Genomic DNA, 9,240 nt, shown 5'->3' with positions numbered 1-9,240 from the left:
GCAGGGAGAGGGGAGTGTAAGACTGGGACTAGAGGAGTGAGGGAGTCAGGGAGGGGCAGAGGGAGCAGGGAGAGGGGAGTGTAAGACTGGGACTAGAGGAGAGAGGGAGGCAGGGAGGGGCAGAGTGAGCAGGGAGAGGGGAGTGTAAGACTGGGACTAGAGGAGAGAGGGAGGCAGGGAGGGGCAGAGTGAGCAGGGAGAGGGGAGTGTAAGACTGAGACTAGAGGAGTGAGGGAGGCAGGGAGGGGCAGAGTGAGCAGGGAGAGGGGAGTGTAAGACTGGGACTAGAGGAGTGAGGGAGGCAGGGAGGGGCAGAGTGAGCAGGGAGAGGGGAGTGTAAGACTGGGACTAGAGGAGAGAGGGAGGCAGGGAGGGGCAGAGTGAGCAGGGAGGGGGGAGTGTAAGACTGGGACTAGAAGAGTGAGGGAGGTAGGGTGGGGCAGAGTGAGCAGGGAGAGGGGAGTGTAAGACTGGGACTAGAGGAGTGAGGGAGGCAGGGAGGGGCAGAGTGAGCAGGGAGAGGGGAGTGTAAGACTGGGGTTATGAGGAGGAGAGAGGGAGGCAAGGGGCAGAGTGAGCAGGGAGAGGGGAGTGTAAGACTGGGACTAGAGGAGTGAGGGAGGCAGGGAGGGGCAGAGTGAGCAGGGAGAGGGGAGTGTAAGACTGGGACTAGAGGAGAGAGGGAGGCAGGGAGGGGCAGAGTGAGCAGGGAGAGGGGAGTGTAAGACTGGGACTAGAGGAGTGAGGGAGGCAGGGAGGGGCAGAGTGAGCAGGGAGAGGGGAGTGTAAGACTGGGGGTATGAGGAGGAGAGAGGGAGTCAGGGAGGGGCAGAGTGAGCAGGGAGAGGGGAGTGTAAGACTGGGGGTATGAGGAGGAGAGAGGGAGGCAGGGAGGGGCAGAGTGAGCAGGGAGAGGGGAGTGTAAGACTGGGACTAGAGGAGTGAGGGAGGCAGGGAGGGGCAGAGTGAGCAGGGAGAGGGGAGTGTAAGACTGGGACTAGAGGAGTGAGGGAGGCAGGGAGGGGCAGAGTGAGCAGGGAGAGGGGAGTGTAAGACTGAGACTAGAGGAGTGAGGGAGGCAGGGAGGGGCAGAGTGAGCAGGGAGAGGGGAGTGTAAGACTGGGACTAGAGGAGTGAGGGAGGCAGGGAGGGGCAGAGTGAGCAGGGAGAGGGGAGTGTAAGACTGGGACTAGAGGAGAGAGGGAGGCAGGGAGGGGCAGAGGGAGCAGGGAGAGGGGAGTGTAAGACTGGGACTAGAGGAGTGAGGGAGGCAGGGAGGGGCAGAGTGAGCAGGGAGAGGGGAGTGTAAGACTGGGGGTATGAGGAGGAGAGAGGGAGGCAGGGAGGGGCAGAGTGAGCAGGGAGAGAGGAGTGTAAGACTGGGACTAGAGGAGTGAGGGAGGCAGGGAGGGGCAGAGTGAGCAGGGAGAGGGGAGTGTAAGACTGGGACTAGAGGAGTGAGGGAGGACCTGTGCTGCAGTCTGGGACACATACTGTACAAGCTGACAGCCAGACTGTAACTACAGAGAGGTGTGACACCACACAGGAGGGATAGCAGGATTACACCACAGCGCCCGCACTACTGCCATCTGCTGCTCATTACCTACATTCAGCTGCTGGCTCCAGAGCCGAATTGTCCCTGGGGTCTCGTAGCCTCCGAACGGGCCGATTCCAGTGCTGGAAGGCGGGCTCCGCTAGCACCACGGCTGCCCCGGGTTTGCTGTTATAGTACTGTCAGAACCGCCCAGGTTGGCCCCGCCCCCCGCCTCTGGGAGCACAGAAAGCTGCCGGTGAAGGGCGGAGCTCCGAAAGGCATCACTAATCAAATGGGCGGGATTTAGCAGCTAACTCTCCCACCCACCGCCCTCTCTCCTGAGCCGCAGCAGTCATCCACCTGTCCGTGGCCCTTGGTATGCGGGTAGCATGGGGGATGACGGCAGCCATGGAGGGGACGTACGGACCAGCCAAACGGAATCTGGTCCGGCTTCCCGGCGTGCCAATCCGCCGCTGGCTGCAGGTCTGTGGGTAAACTTTGTTGTACAGTTCTCTGCTACTAACGCAGGGTTGTGAGCTGACAAAATCCTCTCTGTGTCCCTTGACAGAGTTTACATGATGAGAGTTCACACGGCTGTGTGACATGTGCAGTCCCTCTGTTACCACTCGGCACATTACTCCTCTGATTAATGGATCTGTCCCGTATAAGCCCCGGAGTGTCTGTGGGGTGTTTGCACATGTATGTAGCATGTCTGACAGGGTGGTCTTCCCCTGGGGAAATGTTAGTAGAGACACAGATATATATATATATATATATATATATATATATATATATATCTATGTGTAAATGTGTATATATGTATAATGTGGTGGACCTTCCGACACCACTAAAAACGTGTATGGGTGAAAACATTGAGTGATAATATGTCTGAGTCTCAGGCACATCCTGAAGACAGTCTGTGGAAGATGTGTTTTCCAAAGTTTTGTTTTTCATCCACACCAGGCCCCTCGGGGTCTCCTAACATTGTCTCTGTAATGCACACTGATACCGACACAGACTCTGAATCCTGTGTCGACACTAGTTTTCAAGAATGATTCCGACATTAACTAGAAATATTCAGTACATGATTGTAGCTATAAGACAATACGGGGTACCCTCCTGTACCAACAGAAGAAGGTTTACCTATATAAAGAAAGAAAAGGAAACCTTTTCCTTACCTCTCGTGCTTCACAAGGGAATTCAGGTTAGCCATTCCCAGCGGTAGACAGGGGGAGTCACCCCCCATTTTAAGAAGGGTCCTCTCACGGTTAATAAGAAAGTGACTCTGCCTGTAACTGGGACATCTGTCCTTAACGAGCCGACAGACCGCACGTTGGTGTATACATTAATATTTACTTATACAACCCATGAGACTTTACTCAGGACTACATTGCATGTGCGTGAATGAGTAGGGCTATTGCAAAGTGCTCTGATAATTTTATCATCCAGTATTGACGCTAGCTAGGGATGAGATTCTCCTAACGTTAGATCATATATAGTATGCTACGACATCCATGCGTGGAGCCATGACAGAGAATTCACCAGTGGAAGGCGCTTCCTGCTTCCAAAATAGATTATGGAGTCTCTCCCGTACTCGAGGGGAGACCTTGTTTGGTAGCGTCCTGGATGATTTGGTGGGCAGCTGCCACAGGGGAGTTGTTTTTTCTGCCCTTTGTCCCTCCACAAAATAAAAAAAATACAAAATCAGCCCATGTGGTACGAAAGAAGTAAAAAGTTTCCCTTTCTTTGCATATAGAGGTAGGGGAAGAGGAAGAGGTCCACCTCTTCAGGATCACAGGAGCAGAAATCATCTCCTGCTTCTGCCAAATCTACTGCATGAGGCTGGGACTCCTTTGCGAGGGTCCGCCCCAGTGGGGGAGTGCCTGACATTTTTCAGTCAGTTCTGGGTTCATTCTGGCCTGGACCCGTGGGTTTTACAAATAGTGTCCCACAGATGCGAACTGGAGTTCAAGGCGTTTCTCCACACCGATTTTAAATCGGCCTTACCAGTTTCTCTCCCTGACAGGGAGGTAGTAAGCGCAGCCATTCAAAATTGAGTCAGGATCAGGTCATTACCCTGATTCCCTTGTTCCAACAGGGGGGTAAATTTACTAAGGTGAGAGATTTTTAGAACTGGTGATGTTGCCCATAGCAACCAATCAGATTGAAGGGTTAACTCTTCTGTGCTTTGTAAATATTACTTTTTATATGATCAATTTCCTTATAATAAGTATAGTGTAAAAGTGAATATTTCTACCTCCCTAATGAAGGGTTAAAACATGCTATATGAACTGTTATGTGTTTGCATAGATACGTATTACCCTGTGCCAGGATACCTTTATCTCCTCATACAATACCAGGCTTGTATGTGTCTGTTTCTCAAGGACAGTTCTATACCAGATGAAACCTGTTACAGACTTTGTTAAATGTTTTGAGAAACTTGTAGAAAACCCATATATGAACATCCGCCTTTTTCTATTCTGCCTGGTGGCTGCTGGCGAGCCAATGGGAGTGTAGCGACATGTCAGTTACACCCATATGCATTGTCTTATATACTTTTGTTAACCTCATAATAAACAGTGTGAATTTTTACTGCTTGTGTTGTGCATGTACCTTGTGGCTAAAAGTTCACACTCCAGACGTCTAAGAGGCCATCACATCGAGGGTTAAAGAATAGAGGGACCAATCCTTTCAGCTGGGGGCTACGTCCGCGATTCAGTGATCGTCCCCGAATGGTAAAGATAGAGAATTTATTGTCTGTCTTTGTCATGCGGGATTGCGGTCATACACTGAAGCTGAATCCGTGTCAGTGTTCTGGGAACACGTGACCAAACATCTTTAATGTCTGGGACTTAAAGATACACTGAAGCTGAATCCGTGTCAGTGTTCTGGGAACACGTGACCAAACATCTTTAATGTCTGGGACTTAAAGATACGTCTGAGAAGGGACCAGGGGTCCAAGCGCAATTCTCCAAAGACGTTAGTATCTGGGATACTTAAAAATAGACCTGGGGTCTATACGTAACGTAGATTATACCTCGATTTGATCGTCTATACTTGTATGTTTGTAGTGAGATAAGTTCTTATATTTGGTCCAGACGGCTGGTAAGTTTTCGTCTGCCAGATATCTTTACTCAAACACTTTTCTTGCTTCCTGTTTAAAACGCTGTATTTTTCTGACATCTTGTACGAATGGTAAGTATCGTACACGTCAAAAGATTTCATGTTCTCACTATACAGATAATATTGTGATATTGTCAATGACTAATTAACTGGTTAAGCTGATGCATGCATAGAAAGTTATTGTAAATTGCATTGTTATTGTAAAATTGCATAGAACGTTGGTGTAAATTGCATTTTTTACTATGGGAGGGGGTCAGAGTAAGACAGTCATTTACCCCCCACCTTTACCAGGGGAAACATGCAAGATGTATGTCGCCCGCAACTCTACCTCAGAGTATTACTTAGTTAACCCATGGGTGGATAATTTAGCGGGATGGATAGAGAAAGCAGGACAGGACCCATTCCTACGGGAAGGCAGTAATTACCCTTTCTATATGGAGATTTAAGAAAAAATGTCAGTTCCCAACAGCACAGAAGCGAAGCTGCAGAGAAACTGTAAATCTTTGAAAACCCTCTCCCTCCCCCTTGCATTCCAATGTATCCTGCGCTCAGAGACACAAATCTCTTGGCAGCAGTAACCCTTTCACAACAGATGGGATCGCCTCCAACTTCACTGCTGGAGGGTGCGTCCACTAGCTCTATCCCTAACGCACCAATAACCCAGAGTTTAGATAATAGTAAAACACTGCCCAAGCCCACCATTACCCTCGATGGCTGTATATCTTATTTGCGCAAAGCTTGCAAAGGACGCAGCTATACACATATGAAGGAAGTCTTTAAAGCCTGTGCTTTTTTGCCTGTGCTTTTTTTTTTGCCTGTCGCTGTGGCTTGTAAACAGAAACCTTCATAGTCTGTTACTGCGTTTTGGAAAAGGTTTAAGGACTGCTGGACAGATGACGCTGGCTTACCTTTGCTTAACTCAGAAAGCTTACTCATTTCCCCACCCATTCATAACTATCAGAACTCCAGACGCTTTGACAGACAGAACCAACCCCGCAGTCAGGGAACATTCCAAAGACCCCGCGCACTGACGGGGCCCGGAGGAGGGTATCCCAGCCTTTATTCAACTCACCCGTCATAGTAAAGATTCACCTCTGCTGCCACTTATTATAAATGGAAGTAAAATTCCCTTTTTAGTGGACAGCGGTGCAACAACCAGTGTTTTGTGTTCTGACTTATGCAGTATCCCCTCTCACCAGAAAAGATAGAAGGTCTCCGCCCCATGATACAGCAATTCTTACAACAGGGTATTCTCAGACATATTGTATCACCATACTGTACTCCTGTGAACCCTGTTGCCAAAGCTGATGGCAGTATAAGATTTGTACAGAATCTCAGAGCGATCAATCAGCTAATTGTCCCAATTGCACCAATTGTTCCAGATGTAAACTCACTCATTTCTGCAATCCCTGCAGATGCTGCGTTCTTCTCTGTAATTGATTTGAAGAATGCCTTTTTTCAGCATACCTGTAGATTCACAGACACAATTACTTTTTGCCTTTTCTTTTGAGGGTAAACAACTTACCTGGTGCAGATTATTGACGCACCTGTTGTCTCCAGGCCACATTGAGGCCCTGGCAACCTCACCATGGTTCAGTCCTGCTACAGTATGCAGATGTTCTGCTGCTCTGTAGTCAAACTGAGGAGGCCTGCCGAGAGGATGGTGTTTCATTACTAAACTGGCTTTGTGAATGTGGACACAAGGTGTCCAAAATAAAAATGCAATGGTGTAAAAAGCATGTTGATTACTTAGGTTTTGTGCTCACTCAGGGAGAGAGGAAAATCAGTCCACAACGCATACAGTCTGTATTGGGCCTGGTCACCCCAACTACCCAGAAGGAACTACTGTCCTTCCTGGGTATGGTAAATTACTGCAGACAGTGGATATCTGATTGCTCTTATTATGATAACATTTTGAGACAAGCCACACTGAAGGACAAACCTAAAACTGTACAATGGTCACAAGAAATGTTAACTGCATATGAAAGTTTAAAATGTATGTTGATGAAAAGTCCGGCACTTGGCCTCCCCAATTATGTACTACCTTTCCATCTATATGCAAGGGACAATTGTAAAACCATGGCGGGGGTGCTCACACAGTTTCATGGAGGGAAGTTGCGCCCCGTGGCATTTTTTTTTCAAAGTCATGCCAGTGTCTGTGCAAGGTATGCCTGCCTGCCTCAGGACTTTGGCAGCCTGTGCAATGGTTGCAGAAATGGCCACTACCCTCACTTTAGGCCACATCACAGTACTCCACACCACACATGATGTCCTGGCAATACTTAAAGGCTTACACACACAGCACATGTCAGCACAACGCCTTAGTGGATATGAAGTACTCCTTTTGAGTAACCCTACCCTTACCATTAAGTACACTGCTAGTTCTTCTGGCCCTGCACCCATTCTCAATGCCCTTTTAGGCTTGAAAGGTCCCGAGGATGAACCACCCGACCTACATGACTGTGCTGCTTCCATTGAAGCTGAAACTTCTCCCAGACTTGACATGTCTCCCGTTCCCATACCAGGCGCAGACATTGTTTTTGTTGACGGCTCCTGTAGTAGGCCCAATGACAATACATACCAGGCTGGCTATGCCATTGTCACCCTCCCTGACACTGTGTTGGAAACCCTACCAATACCTTATCAGTCCGCGCAAGCTGCAGAACTCATTGCACTCACTAGAGCATGTCCCTCCCTTGACAACGTCCATCTGCTCACTCAACTTCAAGCTGCTGCGACTAATACTGATCTCTCCGACTGGACTTACCCAATTCTGCAGAAAAATTCCTAAATCAGGATTAATCTGCAAAGAGGGGAAACCCTGTATACCCCAGTCCAGTGCCCCTTTGCTCGTTGCCCAGTGCCGTGGTGTTGGTCACCGTGGTGAAGCCACAACACTCCTCCTACTAACCAATGATTTTTATGTTACTAATGCCAAATCACTTGTGGACCAGTATGTTAGCAGATGCATCACTTGCCTCAGGAACAACCCTAATAAAGCTAAACACCAGCATCTTGAATACCCCACAGAAAACTCTAGGATACTCCCCATTTGAAATACTAATGGGTAGACCCTTTTCCTACACCCTGGGCTAAGAAACCACTAGTAATACAGGAAGGAGATCTAGAACTCATCAGAGAAGAGTATGTCAGGTCCCTGATAACAAAACTGAATGAAATTGAACATGAGGTTGTTTGTAAAAACCCTTTGAATCCACAGGAACCTACACACCCCTTTAAAGTCAGAGACAGAGTCGTGGTGAAGGTGCTCCCCAGGAACAAGAGCCCAGGAGACTTCACCTATGGTCCAGAGACAGAGGTCGTAGCAGTTACCCGAACAGCAGTCCTGACAGAGGAAAGTCCTACCTGGATCCATGCATCCCGAGTAAAAAAGGTTCCTAGACCAGACCTAGAGAGGGAAGCAAGTGATTCCAGTGAGGTACGAACCGGGGCAGACAGCCCTGACCTCCCACCTAGCGAAGACAGAAGAACAGAAAACGATGAAGAACCTGCCCCCTATCTCTATCCTGGGGACTATCTCGATAGCCCTACTGGCCCTCATTCACCTCACAATATGTGAAGTCGACATCACACAAACAGATGGGGTCCCCACCTTGTGGTACAATTCCTCCAATACACACGTAGCCACATACATCCTTGATTATTTCATGTTCCCTAAACTTGCTGACAACAAACATTTCATACAGCAGAAAAGGAAATCAGGAATGTCTGAGACAGTATATATTTGTGTTACTGACGAATGGTACTATGACATTAGATATTATGGATCTAATTGTAATTCCTGGGAAGCTGTGGGGTGGAATACAGGAACAGATTGGGGATATCGCCCATCAGCTGCCAGAAACAGATATGGTCAACATCTGAACTTACTTCAAAGATTGTCTATTCATAAGATGGATGAAGGCCCAAATTCATACAGGTTTAGACTAAACATAGTGAACCCTAGCAGAAGCGACAATGAGACTTATGTACTTGGTATATGGTGGCAAGCAGGGTACTATAGTGCAAGGCAAATGTTTTATTTGTGGGACATGTATAAAAACCCAAAATACCAGCCTAAAATTGCTCCCCAAAACAAACCTTTAAAGCCCCATATTGCCACTTCTAAAGATATGGTGGCTATTACTAACCCTACCTTTGAAGACACCCTAGCTATTGAAACTGGTTTCTCTGACATTAATTTTTGGTTGGAATGGATGAAGTATAGTGCTAACAAACACAATAAAAGCAACTGTTATGTCTGTGGCAAATCTAGGCCCCACCTAGGTACAGTGCCCCTTAATATACCCCTAGAACAAGAAAATTGTTTTTTCAGCCTTTTTAATCACACCAAAACAAATGACAGTCAGTGCGAAATGTGGAAAAGGGAATATCCCATATTGTCAAAAAATCCCAACCCAGGAAGCACCATAACCATATATCCTGGAAACTATACCTGTTATACATCTAACACCACCACAGGGAGAAATTTAAAAACCTTCCCACCAGGGTATTGTGCAAATAAGCATATTCATACTTGTAACTTTAATTCTTGTAGGCATTATAGTTTATTGTGTAATTCC

The 9,240-nt window shown here is 47.6% G+C and overlaps 1 pseudogene; it reads left to right on the top strand.

Moving 5' to 3' along the window:
* Positions 1 to 2,079: 2,079 nt before the first annotated feature.
* Positions 2,080 to 2,182, top strand: LOC134984563 (small nucleolar RNA U13; annotated as a pseudogene).
* Positions 2,183 to 9,240: the final 7,058 nt, after the last annotated feature.

Source organism: Pseudophryne corroboree, assembly GCF_028390025.1.
Source record: "Pseudophryne corroboree isolate aPseCor3 chromosome 3 unlocalized genomic scaffold, aPseCor3.hap2 SUPER_3_unloc_63, whole genome shotgun sequence".
NCBI classification, from domain to species: domain Eukaryota; kingdom Metazoa; phylum Chordata; class Amphibia; order Anura; family Myobatrachidae; genus Pseudophryne; species Pseudophryne corroboree.
This window is presented reverse-complemented; position numbering and strand designations above follow the sequence as displayed.